Raw genomic sequence first — 18167 nt, 5'->3', positions numbered from 1 at the left:
TTCTGGGACCCCTATAATTCAAATGTTGGTGCCTTTAATGTTGTCCCAGAAGTTTCTGAGACTATCTTCAATTCTTTTCATTTCTTTTTTCTTTATTCTGCTCTGCGGTAGTTATTTCCACTATTTTATCTTCCAGGTCACTTATCTGTTCTTCTGCCTCAGTTGTTCTATTAATAATTCCTTCTAGAGAACTTTTAATTTCATTTATTGTTTTGTTCATCATTGTTTGCTTGCTCTTCAGTTCTTCTAAGTCTTTGTTAAAAGTTTCTTTTATTTTCTCCATTCTGTTTCTAAGATTTTGGATCATCTTTACTATCATTGCTCTGAATTCTTTTTCAGGTAGACTGCCTATTTCCTCTTCATTTGCTTGGTCTGGTGGGTTTTGACCTTGCTCCTCATCTGCTGTGTGTTTCTCTGTCTTCTCATTTTGCTTAACTTACTGCATTTGGGGTCTCCTTTTCGCAGGCTTCAGGTTTGTAGTTCCTGTTGTTTTTGGTGTCTGCCTCCAGTGGGTAAGGTTGGGTCAGTGGGTTGTGTAGGCTTCCTGGTGGATGGGGTTGGTGCCTGTGTTCTGGTGGATGAGACTGGAGCTTGACTTTCTGGTGAGCAGGACCGCGTCCGGTGGTGTGGTTTGGGGTGTCTGTGAACTTATTATGATTTTAGACAGCCTGTCTGCTAATGGGTGGGGTTGTGTTCCTGTCTTGCTAGTTGTTTGGCATAGGGTGTCCAGCACTGTAGCTTGCTGGTTGTTGAGTGGAGCTGGGTCTTAATGTTGAGATGGAGATCTCTGGGATCTGTGCCATTTGATATTACATGGAGCTGGGAGGTCTCTGGTAGACCAATGTCCTAAACTCAGCTCTCCCACCTCAGAGGCACAGGCCTGACACTCGGCCAGAGCACCAAAACCCTGTCAGCTACACAGCCAGGTACGTGGGGAGTTCTTGCCTTTTGGGAAGTCTGAGGTCTTCTGCAGTGTTCAGCAGGTGTTCTGTAGGAGTTGTTCCACATGTAGATGTATTTCTGATGTATTTGTGGGGAGGAAGGTGATCTCCACCTCTTACTCCTCTGCCATCTTGAAGGTCTCCTACAGTGTTTTTTTGTCTTTTTATAGTGCTTTTGTACCTTTTATCACATTTGATTCATCTATAGGAATATTCTGAAAGTTAAACACTTCCTTATTTGAGCAACTAATAGTTCTTTCAAATAATTTAATAAATCTCTTTTGGGTAGAAAAAAGAAGAAATTACATGAAGGATGCAGTTTTTTAGGCACATTATAATCTGGTGGTTTCAATGGAGCACAGCCACAAAAGAAAAAATAGATTATTAGATTTCATCAAAATTAAAAACTTTTGTTCATTAAAGCACACAAGCAAGAAAGTGAAAAAACCCACAGAATAAAAGAAAATATTTGAAAATTATATATGTGATAAGGGTTTAGTATCCAGAATATATAAAGAAATCATATAACAACAAAGACAACAACTTAGTTTAAAAAAATGGGCAAAGCACTGAAATAGACATTATTCCAGAGAAGATAAACCAATAAGCACATGCAAAGTTGCTCAACATCATTAATTATTAGGGAAATGCAAAGCAAAACCACAATGAAGTACCACTTCATGACAGTAGGAAAACAATTTTTAAAAAAAGTGGAAAATAACAAGTGTTGGTAAGGATGTGGAGAAATTGGAACCCTCATATACTGCTGAGGGAACATAAAGTGGTTAGCCTCTGTGAAAAACAATCTGGGAGTTTTAAAAAAGTTAAACATAGAGTTACCATATGATCCAGCAATTTCCTTCCTAGGTATATACTCAAGAGAATTGAAAACATACATCCAAACAAAAACTTGTACATTAATGTTCATAGCAATCAAAACTATTTTACTCATAATACCTACAAAGTAGAAACAATCCAAGGGTCTATCAGCTGACGAATAAATAAACAACGTGATCCATCCGTACAACTGAATATTATTCGGCAATAAAAAGGAATGAAATACTGATACATGCTATAGCAGGGATTAATCTTGAAGACATAATGCTAACTGAAAGAAGTCAGACAAAAAGACCATATGTTATATGATTCCATTTATATGAAATGTCCAGAACAGTCAAATCAGTAGAGAAAGAAAGTAAGTAAATGATTGCAAGGGTCTAGGGGACAGAGGAAAGGGAAGCGAGTTCTAATGGGTATGGGAATCTCTTCTTGAGGACATGAAAAATTAAAAAAATTTAATATATGTTAAAGCAGGTTTCATATAAACAAGAAAGAATCAGTAAACTGAAAGATAGAAAAAATTATTCAAAATGCTTCTCAGAGAGGAAAAGTAACAGAAAATATGATAGTGAGTGACATGGAAGACAGTGAGAAGGCTTGGCATACTTCTAACTAAAGTACAAAAGAGCACTGAGGCCATAGAAGGGAGTTAACATGTGAGGAGTTTCAAATGTATTAAAAAAGCAGTCCTCATTTCAGAAAACTGAACAAATTCTGAAGATTATAAATAAAAAATCCACAAGTAGACTCAGCATAGCAGAACACAAAGACAAGAAGGGAGAAGACAGATTACCTATTGATATGGAGAGAAAAGGCAGATTTTCCAAGAGGAATGAATATTAAAATGGCAGTTGGCTTCTCAAGTAAAAATAAAAATGCAAGCCAGAAAAGAGTGGAATAATGTCTTGAAGATATTGAGAGAAAATAACTATCATTCCAAAATTGTACACTTCATAAAAATATCTTCCAATAATGCGGGTAAAATAAAACATTTTCAGATTAAAAAAACCGAGAGAATGTGACAATAACCAACTCTTAATACAAGATATTCAAAAAGGTGGAAGGTTTGAGGTACAAGAAGGAATAATGAGCAAAGACATAGATAAATATATGAGTAAATCTAAACAAAAAATCAACAGTATAAGATAATTAATAGTAATAATGTCTAACTTATAGAATTAAATAAATAGGGTAGAGCCAAAATTCTGTACAATAATAGTGTATCAGTTGGGAGGAAGCTGATCAGGGTTAAAGTCATCTGAGGTTCTTGCATTGTTTATGAGGAAGGAAAAGATAATGATTAAACTTTGCATATTAAAATTTTTATAGCGAGCACTAACAGAATTTAAAAAAGGTAATAGAGCATATAACTTCCAATTGCTAAAGGGAAAAATAAAACGAGAGTAAAAAAACCAAACCAAACCTTCTGTATTGGCTGTGTAACAAACTAGCCTAAAACTTAAGACAACAATCATTTGTTATTGCTCATGAGCCTGTGAATTAATTGGGCAGTTCTGCTAATCTGGGCTAGTTTAGCTGTTCTTGAATGGAATCACTTATGTGATGTCATCAGGTGCTTTGTCCCTGGGAGCTGCCTAGTCTGAATCCATCTTACCTAGGACAACTCATCTCTGCTCTATGTGGTTTCTTGTCCTCCAGCAGACTAGTACGCTCTTTTCACTTGGCAACTAGACAAGTTCCAACAGAATGAGTGAAAGTCTAGACCAGAGGTTGGCAAACTTTTTCTGTAAAGATCCACACAGTGAATATCTCAGGCTTTATGGACTGGACCACTCAACTCTGCCATTTTGTCCAGAAAGCATTCATAGCCAATATGTAAGTGGATGAGCTTTGCTGTGTTCCAATAAGTCTTTACTTATAAAAATAGGCTGCAGGCCAGATTTGGCCAGTGGGCTGTAGTTTTCTGACTCCTGGCCTTGACTTAGAACTGGCACTAGATTCTCTTTCACTTCTTAATGGAAGGAATTGCCAAAAGGTCTTATTGCCAAAGGGATTTGCTTAAAGGCAAAGGCGTAATTGCATCACATTTAGGATGAAAAATCCCCTATAATTTCAATAAATCAGAAAGAAGTCAAGAAAAGAGGGGGAAAGTCCACAGAAAAAGCAAAAGTAAGACAATAAAACAATATAAATAACTCAAACATGTCATTATTCACAAATTCACAGTAAATGTGAAGGGAATCTTCTCTCAATTTAAGGCTATAAAGCCAAAATTGCTAGAACTTCAAAGAGGAATTTTAAAATTCATCATCACTGTGGGAGATTTTAGCTCATTTCTCTCAGTAATTGATTAAGCAAATGACATTATGGAGTGCAGCTGAAGACATGCATCCTTCACAATTCTGCAATGCTAGTCATACATTACATTACATACATACACATAGATACATATTTGGAAGTTATTCATATATGTGTGCACCAAGATTCATGTACAAGGTGGTTCACAGAAAGCATCACATATAAAGCAAAAGACTGAAACCAACCAAATATCAGTCAAAAGGAGAATGAACAAAGAAAATGTGCATGAGGCCTGTAGTAGAATCCTACACAATAGAAAAACAAGTATGAATGAACTCCAGCTACACAGATGTACCTTAGGAACTGAGAGGGAATGTACAAAGCATGTTGCCGTAAAATCTGATTTCATTTACCCAATGTTCAAAACATCCAAATTAAACAATACATTTTTAGAAATAAATACATACATGGTAAGACTATTAAGATGGACCTTACCTTTGTAGGTTATCTTTGTAGGATGGGAATGGGATGGGGAAGGGCATACAGGGGTGTTCAAAGATATCTTTTAAGGAAGGAGTCCATTTTATATTATCTCTTTCCAATATAAATCAAGAAAGCTTTTCTGAGTTTCCTGTTCTCTCATCCATTACTTCATTTGCATAATATATACCCTGTGAGGCCGAACACATCTTAGTGGAGGGGGGAGAGAGAGAGAGGTTATGTGGCCTGGGGCAGATGAGGCTCTGGGTTCTCATATGTAAAAATTTCCCTTCCACCTTGCAATTACATTATCCAGAAAGTGGAAATTGTATCTTATTCTACTAAGCAGAAAAACTTTAATGCTGTTTTTCCAATTTTTATTATAAATGATGTTTATGCTAGGTAGAATATAATTTTTTTTTTTCTTTATTGATTCTGGTCTTTATACTTGATTTTAATAAATGTGCATTTAGAAATTTTTGTATCGCTTAAAAGACTCTTCAAGCTAAAGTCTACAAACCATGTGTAACTGTTTAATACACCGAGTAAAATGTGTTACTGCAAAATTTACTCTGAGCATGTGATTGTTTAATCCACCAAGTAAAGTGTGTTATTACAAATTTTACTCTGGTGTCGGTGTTTTCCCTAACCTGATGCCATTAAACCAGGTGGTCCCCCTATAAATCTTGCATCCTTTAGTAAATGAAATCGAGTCTTGGGCACTCCAGCCCTCCTCCTATTATTTGTCTGGAATCTGCATGCTCACTCAATCACTCTTGATTGGATGGGGTGGGAAGGAGAGAGGGAATATTTTCCCATCTCAACCAAGGCCTCCCCTGCAGATGTGACCCCATCCTTTGAGAAACGGAAAGGCAGGGAGGCACAATGCTGAGAGATGACTGATCTCTTAGACGGGATGGGGCAGACGCATAAACTTCACTCCTTTCTTCGCTTTGTCTCTAGTGCCCAAACAGCTTTGGGCCTTGAGGCCTTGACCCTCACCCTGATTCATGCTTACCTGTGGGACTTGCTGGCAGAAGTGAGTTTCCATGGCTTGCTGCTCAGCACTCCCTAGCCTAGGGCTTTCACCTGTCCTCTGGCTCTGCCGGCCACATGATATTTCAGTGCACCACCTCCTGATCCAGATCCAACAGCGAGTTGGAGCTATTATCATCCCTTGTTAAGCGTTAAGGCCAAATCTTCATTTATTTCTTCACATATATTAAGTTACCACTGATGATTAAGAATTTGTCTATAGTTTATTCGGCAGCTCATGATGTTAAAGAGAACATTGCTTCACCCTAAAGCTAGTAGCAAGATGACAGAAATCCCAAACATGACATCACATCCAGATATAACAATATCTAAGATCACCTTTCCCTGTGGTTCCCTCTTAAGACTGAGGAAACTTGGACTTCCAAAAAAAAAAAAAAAAAAAGAATTTGTCTATAAAGCAAGACTGCTTGGGTCCCAGTCCCAGCTCTATCACTTACTAGCAGTGTGGCCTGGGACAAATTTTCATGGTTTTGTTCCTTGGTTTCCTCTTTGTAAAATGGATATACTAAAAATACCCATTACATAGGTTTGTTTGAGAGGATTATTTAAAATATTGTAAAGTATTTAGGACATGCGTAGAATGTAGTAAACACTCAATAAATATCAGCAGTTCTTTCACTTATGTGTTCAGGAAAGTTCTTGGGTGCAAAAGGGAATTTTATATCTAGAGACCTAGTATGAACTTTGAGAGAGCTTTAGTGTTTTTTAAATTTTTCAATTGAAGTATAATTGGTTTACAATATTGTGTTAGTTTCAGGTGTACAGCAAAGTGATTCAATTATATGTATATATTTTTCAGATTATTTTCCATTATAGGTTATTATAAGATAGTAAATATAGTTCCCTATGCTATACAGTAAATCCTTATTGCTTATGTATTTTATATATACCTGGATGATAGCAGCAGTCACATTTCAACTGATGGAGACTGGGGTAGAAAATGAAGGGAAAAAAGTACTGATTAGCTCCAAACTATTTCTGGCTCCAGTTATGCAGCTGACCTAGGGCAATTGCCATTACACAATGGGTAGCAATTGTCCCTTTTAGGAACAAATCATATTCTGGTTCTTTCCATTTTTACTTGTTATAAATAAATTCTTACAAATTGAACCCCATAGCAAAATGTCCTGCTCTCAGCAATATGTATTCTTTCCTAATGGACTGAGCTGGGTGAGTGAGACTCTCCCATCCAACCTGTGCAAACTGACTCTGTGTTCTGGGTGAATCCAATGTCATCCATACTGGTTTCTTGAGAAGAGATAATGTGATTTCCTTAGTCAACAGTTCTTAGTCTATCAAACCATAGGCCCATTTCAGGAAAACACCTGTCAGGTTTGCTTTTATTCCTATGAAAAAGGCAATTTTTTTTTTTTGTTTTTTTTGGGTAATGGAAAAACCTACTAATCTAGGAGAGAACATTCTGGGCTTTGCAACTTACTAGCTATGTGACCTTGGTAAAATTAAATAACCTCTCTGAGCTATGATTTCTTCATCTAAAAAATGGGGGAATTGTAAGAGATGACACCTGAGGGTCTCTGGCTCACCTATCTCTTTCCCTTGCACCTAGAAAAGTGTCTTGGGGACCTACTATATAGCACAGGGAACTCTGCTCAATGTTATTTGGCAGCCTGGATGGGAGGGGAGTCTGGGGGAGAATGGATACATGTATATGTATGGTTGAGTCGCTTTGCTGTGCACCTTAAACTATCATAACATTGTTAATCGGCTATACTCCAATATAAAATAAAAAGTTAAAAAAATAAAAAAGAAAAGTGCCTTGGATATAAAAGATGCTTGATAACCATTCAAAGAATTTGGATACGTAATAATGAGAAACTATGATCTGTCTTTTGCATTTTCATAGAATATCAACTCCTAGCACATAAGTAGAGCTCAGTACATGTTTATTAAAAAGGAAATGATTTCCTTTTACTAGTAATAAAGAGTTTCAGATAATGCAATTTGAATTGTGGGTAATCTAGAGTTAATATTTTTTAAACCATATTATTTAAAATGAATAAATAGATATAAGAAAATCAATCATTGTAACTTGCCCTTTCCCAGTCTTCCCTGGAGAGCTCAGCCACGTGGTTTCTGATTCATTGCCTTCATAAAGGGATTTTTTCACACAGAGGAGCACCCCAAGTGAGCTTGAATCTGAAGATCTCAGGACATGGCTTTTGACATGGAAACTGGTGAGGAAGTGAGGTCTCTGGTCACTCAGTGCTTTCAGAGTCAATAACACAAATGTCAAATCATGAAGGAAGATCTCACACCAGCAATACAAGGAAGAGACAGCATTTATGATGAACTATTTTCCTCCAGGAGACGAGGGACTCCTGTGGCATTGGTGAAAGCCATCTACTGTCCAGCCCAACCAGAAAACCTTAGAGCCCTCCAGGTGGACAGAACATAGCCTAGAGGGTTGTGAGTGGAATCACTGATTTGAAGGCTCTCTGGACACATGATTTTCTCTATAAATCTTGATTTGTTGATATGACATATGAAGGATCTGTTGATGTCAATCTGTTACACAAATATAGTTTCCCTAATGAGGACTTGTTTATTTGCAGATATAAATCAGGTAAAATCTATGAAGACCTCAGCACAAAACCATTAATCTTGCTGAAAAAAGAATACGTTGTGAATGCTCTGGAGAATGGAGCCTATCATCTTGTGTGAGATTAGGAGATTTTTGGAAAAAACTTTCTGTGTATCCAACTGCTGCTCTTCATTCAAGGTCCAGCTTTCTGGTCAACCCCCTCCATAAAGCTTGTTCTCATCTCCCACCTGAAAGTGAGTTTTCTCCCTTCTTAGAACTTGGTTTCTCTCTTGAGGCCCTGAGAAATTCTTCCTTCCATTACAGTCAGTTGGACTTGTGTTTCTTTTTTTTCCTCCTTCGAGTCTTATTGAGATATAATTGACATATAACATTGTATTTGTTTAAGGTGTACGACATAATGACTTGATATATGTATATATTGTGAAATGATTGCCATGGTAAGTCTAGTTAACATCCATCACCTCCCATAGTTACAAAATTTTTTTCTTGTGATAAGAACTTTTAAAATCTCCTCTCTTAGCAACTTTCAATATGCAGTACAGTATTATTAATTACAGCCACCATGCTGTACACAATCCCAGGATTCATTTATCTTATAACTGGAAATTTTGACCACCTTCACCCCTTTTGCCCACCCCCACCCCCAGCTTCTGGCAACCAATCTATTCTCTGTATCTGTGAGTTCAGTTTTTTTAGATTCCACACTAAATGAGATTGGACTGTGTTTTCATTCCTTCACTAGACCAAGGAGCAGGAACTGCTGTGACCATCATTGTCTCCCGAGCTGAGCTGATTGCCTGCCAAAGTGATGTTCGGTGTATAGTAAATAGTAAAAAAAAAAAGAATGAAGCATTAATCTAATATTTCAGAATTCAATATCACCTTCTCTTTTAAATAACTCTACTTGATTCAACTTTAGGAACTAATTTATACAGAAGCCCTCTGGCTTAGTAGATGGAGTTAGGTCTGGAAGTTGGGAGATGCTTTTTACTGCTCATTTACTAAGGACCCTTCAGGGAAAAGACGTTACTTATCATTTCTTTCCTGGAATAGTAGAACTGAAAGGATCCATAAAGGTCATTTAGTCTATTTCCTGGGACACACAGAGGAAGAGGGACTTGTATAGATTGGCACTATACATTAGTGGTCAAGTCAGAGCTGAAGGTTGCTTCCTGACCCTAATCTATGTGATACAAGTCAAAGTGGTGGTGACCTTGGTTGGGGGATTGGCTGGGAAGAGGTAGGAAGAAATTCTCTTAGGTGACAGAAATATTCTCTATCTTGATCTGGATGGTGGTTGCTGGAAAGTAAACACATGTAAAAATTCCGCAGTTCTACACCTAAGATTTACACATTTTACTAAGTATAACACTATACTTCAGAAAAAAGGAAAAAACTGAATGCAATATTTTAATGAAACTACCTAGTTCCTCATCCATTATTTTATTCTTTCTATTTCTTACATGTCTGCAATATTTCTGATTACAAACTAATAGTAAAAATTCCAACATATCAGAAATGTAAAAACTTAGATAATGAATATCTTTCAAAATGCCATTCTCTAGAGAAGAAATATTGTTAAAATTTTATTATTCCTAGGGTGTATTTTCATTTTAAAAAGCAGCTCCGTTGAGAGTACAGAAGTACTAAGTGTTGCCCCCTGGCTCATAATCTCTAGGAAATAGTGGAGAAGTGGTGACAAGCTCCTATTGGAGGCCACACTGTCCCCTGGTTCTCAAGCTTCTTAAGCCCAGGTCTCCTTTTGGTTCTGGACAAGTCTTGGTTTTTCTCCATCATTTGTTCTTCCCTAAACAAACTTCAGAGTTTGGGCCTTGTTTACCTTTTCGGTGACTCCTCTGTTCTACCTTCCTTTTTGTGGCCATCTCTCCAACTGACATTAGAAAAGTATTACCATGTCTCCAGTTCTTCCATTATTGAAGATCGTAAAACAGGTTCATGTTACTGCTCTGCTTCAAAGATCTGTTGCTAAACACTACAGAAGAGGGAACAAAAGGTGTAACGTAAGTAACCAACCAAGAACTGACAAGTCTCAGGGAGCTGTGAACACAGGTCTCCCTTATAAGATACAGGTAGCAAGGTTTTAAATTTCTTCACACTCCCATTCACATTAGCAGAGGGTAAGCAGTTGATTTTGTCTCCTTTTAAATCCCACACGTTGGATAGGGAGCTAATGAGGGTAGAAATTAGCTTCTTTGCTTGAACTTGGAACTTGCCAGCTTGTCCTTTCCTTCTCTTCCTCTCCTGACCATTTCGATCCTGAATAAAAATTGGTGGGTCCAAGCAGGGTAACTGTTAGAGCTTAGAGCATCTGGTTGTGCTAGAAAGCTAAGGAAGTGCTCAAAGAATGATGGGGACACATCAGAAGGACACAGAGCATCAAAATAAGCAATGATAATAAAGGATTATAAGCCACATTTTATACACGTTGACTATGAGTCAATAAATGAATAAACTGAAAGTGTGAGGAAGAAGAGGATATTTACATAATTTCAAGGTACCTTGAAATGCCTGTTAATTACAAAGGGGAAAAGATCAGCTTTACAGTGGATCAGCTTTATAAGTCTGGCAGACTCTAACTGAGTGATCAAAGTGCACATCAACAGTAATGGAACAAATTGAAGATCATACGCGATGAGAAGAACACAGCATCACTCCTGTGATATTCCTGCCAGAGATGAATAACCTAGATCTAGTTGTGAGGAAACATCAGGAAACATAAATTGAGGGATATTCTACCAAATAACTAAGCAGTAATCTTCAAAACTGCAAGGCCACGAAACTGTTTCAAATAGAAATAATTAAAGAGACATACATTGTGTGATTCTGAACTGCATCCTTTTGCTATAAAGGATAAAGGACATTATTGTGACAATTGGTGAAATTTTCATGGAGCCTGAGGAGGAAATGGTGGCAATTTATCAATGTGAGTTTCCTGATTTTAATGGTTGTGCTGTGGTCACGGGGAAGAATTTTCTTGTTTTTTGGAAATATGGCATATTAAGTATTGGTGGGGGGGGTTAAAAAAGTATGATGTCAGCAACATATTCTCAGGTAGTTCAGAGGGGGAAAAGTTTTTGTATGATATTTGCAACTCTTCTGTAAGTTTGAGATAATTTCAAAATTTAAAAAAAATTCTAATCAGATGCAATGATTTAAACAATTCCTAGAGGTAACGTTCTACTTTAAGGCAAAATACACTACCTGCCTTTCCCTTGCTTCTGTTTCTCTAAGATTATCTGCTTGTGAATCACTATGCTGTATACCTAAAACTTACATAATATTGCAAATCAGCTATACCTCAGTTTAAAAAAAAAAAAAGATTGGGAGTTTGAGGTGCTTGTGTGAGTGGAGAAAAGGGGATTATGTGACATCTTGATATGGAGGAAGGCAGGAGAATCAGCAGATCCACATGGTTTCCTTGTACCATCTGCTGGTTCCTCTGGTTTCTGAGGCATTGTCTTTGTCACTGATTGCAGCTAATATCTACCATCAACCGGTATTTCTCTCTGGGCTTGGTTTTCTTCTGGCCTTGGTTAATCTAGTGATGCTCCCTGGCTGCCTCTAACTTATCTTAGCTCTTACTCACATTTTAGACCCTTCTGAGTCTCTACGCCCTCTCTCTGGCCCCCTGAAACAAGCAGTTCAGTCCAACTTTTACTGTGGAGTTCCCCCTCCCCTTGCTATATCCTCCTGGGACAAGTCATCTGCCTCAAAAAATCAGCCATTCTTGAGATTTCCTTCTAGGACGTAATGCAGGTCTACATCTATAGGAGCCCCTGGCCTCATGGGCTTCTTCAGATCATCTAAAAGTGCTTAGTATTTAAATAGAAATAATGTGGTATATTCTAAATGAGGATTTAGAGCTGCTTAGGGAAACTAAATATCATGGCCTTTCTCTATCTAATTGTGTCGCCAAATTTATTTATTTATTTATTTATTTTTTGAGATTAAAAACTATATTTAATGCTCCCCTTGTACAACTATGAGCTCTTATTTTCACAAAGTACCTTCAGTAGTTTGTTCAAGAACACTGTTTAGAATAGTGTAACAGTATTTATGCATATTGACTTAGAAGTAAAAGGCAGTAACTGCCACACATGATTTTAAATGGCCTCATTTCTTCTTTAGGAATGATGAATGCCCATTATGATGACATCCATCCACGTCCTGATGGAATTTTGTTTGCCTTTATTCCATTTTTTTTTTTTTTAAACAGTGCAATACTGCCACGTTCATATAGACTGTTTTTTTTTTTTTTACAGTTACCAACATTCTTCTGGCAAAGACAAGGGTTTTTTTTGTTGGTTTTTTTTTTTGTTTTTTTAAATAAGTTTATTTATTTATTTTTAGCTGTGTTGGGTCTTTGTTTCTGTGCGAGGGCTTTCTCTAGCTGCGGCGAGCGGGGGCCACTCTTCATTGCGGTGCGCGGGCCTCTCACTATCGCGGCCTCTCTTGTTGCGGAGCACAGGCTCCAGACGCGCAGGCTCAGTAGTTGTGGCTCACGGGCCCAGTTGCTCCGCGACATGTGGGATCTTCCCAGGCCAGGGCTCGAACCCGCGTCCCCTGCATTGGCAGGCGGATTCTCAACCACTGCGCCAATAGGGAAGCCCGCCTTTATTCCATCTTTTACATTGAGGATGAAGCTTACTAAATTGGAAGGCATGGTTGCTTAAATTATTGACGGGGCCAATTTTCCTCTCATTTCTTTCTGGACAAACATCACTAGTTTGGAATACGCTGGGTTCTCTGGCAGAGGTGAACACATATAGCCACAAGCATGGTTACAACCACGAATATAATTTGAAGATGGAGGATATGCTGGAAAATCCACACTAGTAGAACTGATAATATCCATATTCCCTTCGTAGTGCTTCAAATACACTAAGTCGATGAAGTCTCGGGGGGATATTGAGCCCATGGCACAACTTTGTGTAATGGTATGACACATGAATGTGTCCGAATCAATTTTTTGTACCATGTCGTACACTCTTCAATGATTTGTCCCATGTAATTCTGTTTTCAGGTTTGTAGAGGAAATCAGATAGTTTAGATGTTTATTCCAGAACTATTCCTTCAACACGATATAGATTTCCATGGAATTTTTTAGAAGCCTTGCTGGAAACAGTTATCTTTTTCTCAAAGGGGAATAAAAATCCACAAATAAATTAGTGAAGACTTAACCACTTTCCAGCCTGATGCTTCTTGATAGTAACCTAAAATTTCTTGAGCAGTTTGTGGGGCAAGTGCCTTACAGTCCATCTACATTTCCTAGTAGATCTAGTCCAGAATTTTAATAACTCTTAGGACTCTTCTCCAAATCCTTGTGGAGATCTCCATACCTTTCAAGCTGGTGATGTAACATCGGATGAGCTGGAACATACTCAGATGGAGAAATGGTCAAGGATATCTTCACCCATAGGGTCAGCGGAAAATAAACACAAACCAAGATTGAGATGGCATCTTTTTCTGATAAGTTGAAACTGGATTCTTCGCACCTCATATCCTGTCCCAGCCTTGTAGACAGGTTCACACATGTTGTTAAGTGGGTCTTTACATCTGTTTGTATAATCTCCCTCTTTCTGGGCTGCCTGACTGGGTCCGCAATCCGTACTGGATCACTGCCATTCTTCCCTGGGAATCAAGGTCCCCAAGGAGTTTGTTAAGTGCCATCCCTGGCCAAACTCCCTCCTCCAATCCCGCGTCTGCTTTGAGGGTGAGGGGCCGGCTGGAAACCCAGGAAGGCCGGGCTCAGGGATGGGAAGGGGAAGGCGCTGAAGAGGAGGGAAAAAAGTGGTCGGGGGATCTGCCCCTCCGGCCGAGTCGGTGTCTTATCCTGGGAGGGGGTGCTCTGAAAGCGGGGAGGCCGAGCGTGTTGGAAGGACTGGGTCTGTAGGGCTGGCTCTCAGCGACCGAAACGGTCCCCATCCCCACCCCCTCTCGAAGCCCCGGGAAACTGGCCGAAGGAACCTCAGCCTGTCATGCGCAGACCGGCCGCGCAGAGCCGTGACCGAAGTGGGGAGGGCGTGCGGGGTAGCGACGCGGAAGTAGCCCAGAACCTCCCCACCCCAGAAAGACCCGGAGGGAGAAACTACACTTCCCAGCAGGGAGAGCGACCTAACGGCCCACCCGCCCCTTGCCCCCCGCCCCTCGCCCCTCGCCCCTCGCCCCTCGCCCCTCGCCCCTCGCCCCTCGCCCCCCTCGCCCCCAGCGCCCGAGCGCCACGCATCGACACGTTTATTTTGACATGGTCGGTATGCGGAATTCAGCCCACCAGGGGATCTCTTTCCAGAGTCTGAAATGGGAATGGACAATGTTCGCTCCGCTCTCAGGCTTCAACAGAGCTTAACTAATACATCTCCTCTCTGCAGGCTGAAACCCAGAGCTGAGAAGTCAGGACACTTGGGTCTGCCCACTACCCCCAACTGTCTTTGTGCCCTGTGTACCTTCCTTTCCCCACCATCCTTCTGGCCCAGGGAGAGCAGACTTTCCTCCAGATCACTTCCTCCTACCTTTCCATTCCCGCCACAAGGCGAGCCATTCTTGGTGGGCCAGTCTTTCATCCATACAAGACACACTCCCAGTCTTAGTTGTTAGACCTTTGTCTTGGTATAGAGCTTAACTCCCTGCCTTAGGGCATTTAACTGCAGCTTGATCTAAGATATTTAAAGCAGCAAAGGAAAGACACCAGGAGATCTAATTATCTTATATAATGTTTGTTATGACTCTGTTATTCCTGGGTGTAAAATTCTCTTTCCTAGGACTTATGGAAACCAGTGATCCTGCAAAAGCCCAGAGCCCAGGTTGGCCGTGGTGCAATGAACAAAATAGAGGACCTGTATTCTACTCCCTGTCCTGTCAATGAACCATCTATCTCCTGCAAGCTGGTTAACATCCCTGAGCTCTGGCTTTCCTACTGGTTAAATGGGAATGTTAAAGATAAAAACCTAAATTTACAAAATACTTTTCTTTTTTTTTTAAAATCTCTTTATTGGAGTATAATTGCTTTACAATGGTGTGTTAGTTTCTGCTTCATAACAAAGTGAATCAGCTATACATATACATATATCCCCCAAAATACTTTTCTTGATAGTCTCTTATTAAAAGGGGTAATTAACTTGAATAGATATATAAGTGATGTAGTATAATTCAGTAAAAAGAAAAGAGGTGGGTAATAAGAGGCTGGAGTCTAGTCCCCTCACTGTCATTAAGGAACTTTGGTACTTTAGACAATCACTTTCTGGGCCTTAGTTTCAACATGTGTCAAATGAAAATAATAATATCCATCTGTGTCTATAAGGATAGAAAAGCACTAAGAGATTTAAATGAAATAAATTTTTAAATGATTTACGTGTTGCTATATAAATAGAACAGTATTAAATTTACCAGATTTTCTATAAAATCATTCTTAGAATCTATGCAGGGGAACATTTTATCTGTTGAAGACAATTAAAAATAGGTCCATATAATACAGATTAAAGCCCTGGAGATAAACTCAGTCCTTTAATGAAGTCTGCTGCAGAGCAAAGAGTGTAAGAGCACTATCCCAATTGACTATTTAATGCCTGATTAAATACAGGATGGCCTGTGAAAGTAACAAGCAAACTCTTCAGGCAGTGGGATAAGTTTTGAGAGAGGGGGCAGTGGAAATAATACCTGTAGAGAATTTAAAAAATACTAAAACCAACAAAAAGTCAACCTACTTTTTTATTACTACCATGTGCTAGTGATTGTGAACCATATCAGTGATCATATACCACCCCTTTCAGGATGGACCACAGCTCTGCCCAGTCCCCCACCCCTGCCCTTGTTATAGCACTGTGTTCAGGAGTAGAGCTAGAACTTCATTCCTGCAAGGACAATCTACAGGCTATAGGACACAACACCTCTTTATACACACACACACACACACACACACACACACCCCTCATTTGTCAGTACCTGTTTGACCTTCCTGACCCAAGATCTAGAGGATCTTATAAGATTTGCAACAGAAGCTTGTCTACAAAAGTTGGGGCTCTGCCTTGCTTACCGGCAGCTGAATTGGAAAGATCAAATCTGGGGAGGCCAATGTCTCCTGGAATGTGAAGAGCTGGCTTTGACTGAGGATGAAATTTTATGAAACTCTTCTATGGTGGACCATCTTTATCAACTACTTGCTCTTGCTTCGTATTTTAGTTTTGAAATATTTTCTCTCATTGCTTCTCACTAAGAAACTATTCTTTTTGACTCCCCATAGTTAGCCAGCTAATGAATCATTTATAACTTGCCATTAACAGCCAAGTTCTAATATGCCTAGATATGATTTCTATGTGTTTTTCAGACACAGCTTATAGGATTTTTTTAAACTACTCTGGGGGTTCTTTTAAACCCTCAAAATCTGCAAAATTCAAGAACAGAATCTCAATATAAGACTGACAACTTTCCTATAGAAAGTATTGATAATTAATAACTAGATGATTTAAAAAGTCTTTGTTGAAAGGCATAATATGTACTTGCAAGCATAATGGGAGTTTTCAGTTTATTTCCATTTGTTCACTTATTATGTCTATCTTCCTTGAAATCTATAAACCTAAATAGAAGAGTTGTTTTAAGCATTTATTTGCTAATTTCAACCCCTCAAGTCATCTCTGGGTCTGTTCCTATTGACTACTACTCACTTCCCCCTGTTATGGGCCACATCTTTTAGGCTTTTTTAAGATAACTACCTAGTAATTTTAAAATTATATGCTAGACATTGGAAATGCTGCATTTTTAAGAGTCTGGTTGTTTTTCTTCCAGGAAGGAGTGTTGAATTTTTTTACGGCAGGAATAATTGACTGCCAGATCAGCGGGATACCTTGAAGGCTTATTTTTAAGCTTTGTTAGATGGGGTCTAGCGCAGCCCTTAGTGGAGAGCCTGGTCCCACTGGCTCCCAGGGGAAAGCCTGCAGTGTTCAACCAAGTCTCTTCACTCGGGATGGTCGTGCTCTGTGGGAAGTCCAAAACCTCCCGTGAGCTCACAGAACCCCCATAGCTGTTTTCTGCCAGTCTCACTGAGCTGCGCTGTGTGTAAGAATTGTATTTGGCTGAAGATAAGAGGACCGATAGGTGGATTTCTCGAGCTCCTTCTCTGTGTGACTCCCTGCTCCTGGTACCCTGGCCCACAAGTCCCAGCTGCCTCAGCATCCCTACTCAGATCTCTGCTCTTCAGTCAGCTCAGTGAAACTGCTTGGGCTTCCCTTCCCCCACCCAGACAGTGCCCCAGGCTAAAGGCCATCCATCCATCAAGGGCTCACTTAATGACTTTTTCTTCTCTTAGGAGTCAGATTCTTGAGCTGCCTGTTATCCAATGTCTGAAAACAGTTACTTCATGTTTCATGCCTGCTTTTGTGTTTGTTTAAAGCACAAGTCTAGACCTGACAGTACCAGAAGCAAAGACTAGTTTGCTTGCTTTTGCTTCTCGGTTTTCAATGTAGTCATAATTTTTTAAATACTTCTTATTGATCTTTTAAAAAGTATTATGTGGGGTATGATTTTCCAAAATGTGTTCCATGAAAAATTAAAAGGACTCTGTATTAAAATAGCTTGGAAAATGCATTTGTCTTGACAGCAGGACACCTCAGAGCCATAAAAAGCTAATATGGATTGTAAATTTTCAAGGGACTATATTACTTGCATTTTTCAAATTCATTTGACCACAGTATCCATTTTTAACAGATTGTCTTATGGGAGTACGAGGCAATGGACCACTTTTTGGGTACTGCTGCTCTGTGGCTGCTATTTATTAAAAATTTATACACCTAATTAAAAGGCAAGTATGGTTATAACTATCTTCTAAATTAATTTTTAGATGGAAAATAAGCTTAGCTTCTTCTTCCTCTCTCTAATCCGCCTCCAGCCAAAATTATTCCAGGAAGTCCTCAAGAAATCTGTGGAGATATATGTGTACATATACGTAGATTCCCAATGGTTAAGTTTGCAGTTGGGCCCTTTCAGTATTTTATGTATCATGAAAAAAGGAGAGTTTT

General features: G+C 39.1%; 1 pseudogene; it reads right to left on the bottom strand.

Annotated features, from left to right (window-relative positions):
* Positions 1-12273: 12273 nt before the first annotated feature.
* On the bottom strand, positions 12274-13419 carry LOC133092988 (stAR-related lipid transfer protein 6-like; annotated as a pseudogene).
* Between the last annotated feature and the right edge of the window lie 4748 nt (positions 13420-18167).

Source organism: Eubalaena glacialis, chromosome 6, assembly GCF_028564815.1.
Source record: "Eubalaena glacialis isolate mEubGla1 chromosome 6, mEubGla1.1.hap2.+ XY, whole genome shotgun sequence".
In the NCBI taxonomy this organism is placed as follows: domain Eukaryota; kingdom Metazoa; phylum Chordata; class Mammalia; order Artiodactyla; family Balaenidae; genus Eubalaena; species Eubalaena glacialis.
Note: the sequence above shows the minus strand (reverse complement) of the source record. Positions and strands in the feature narration are given on the sequence as shown.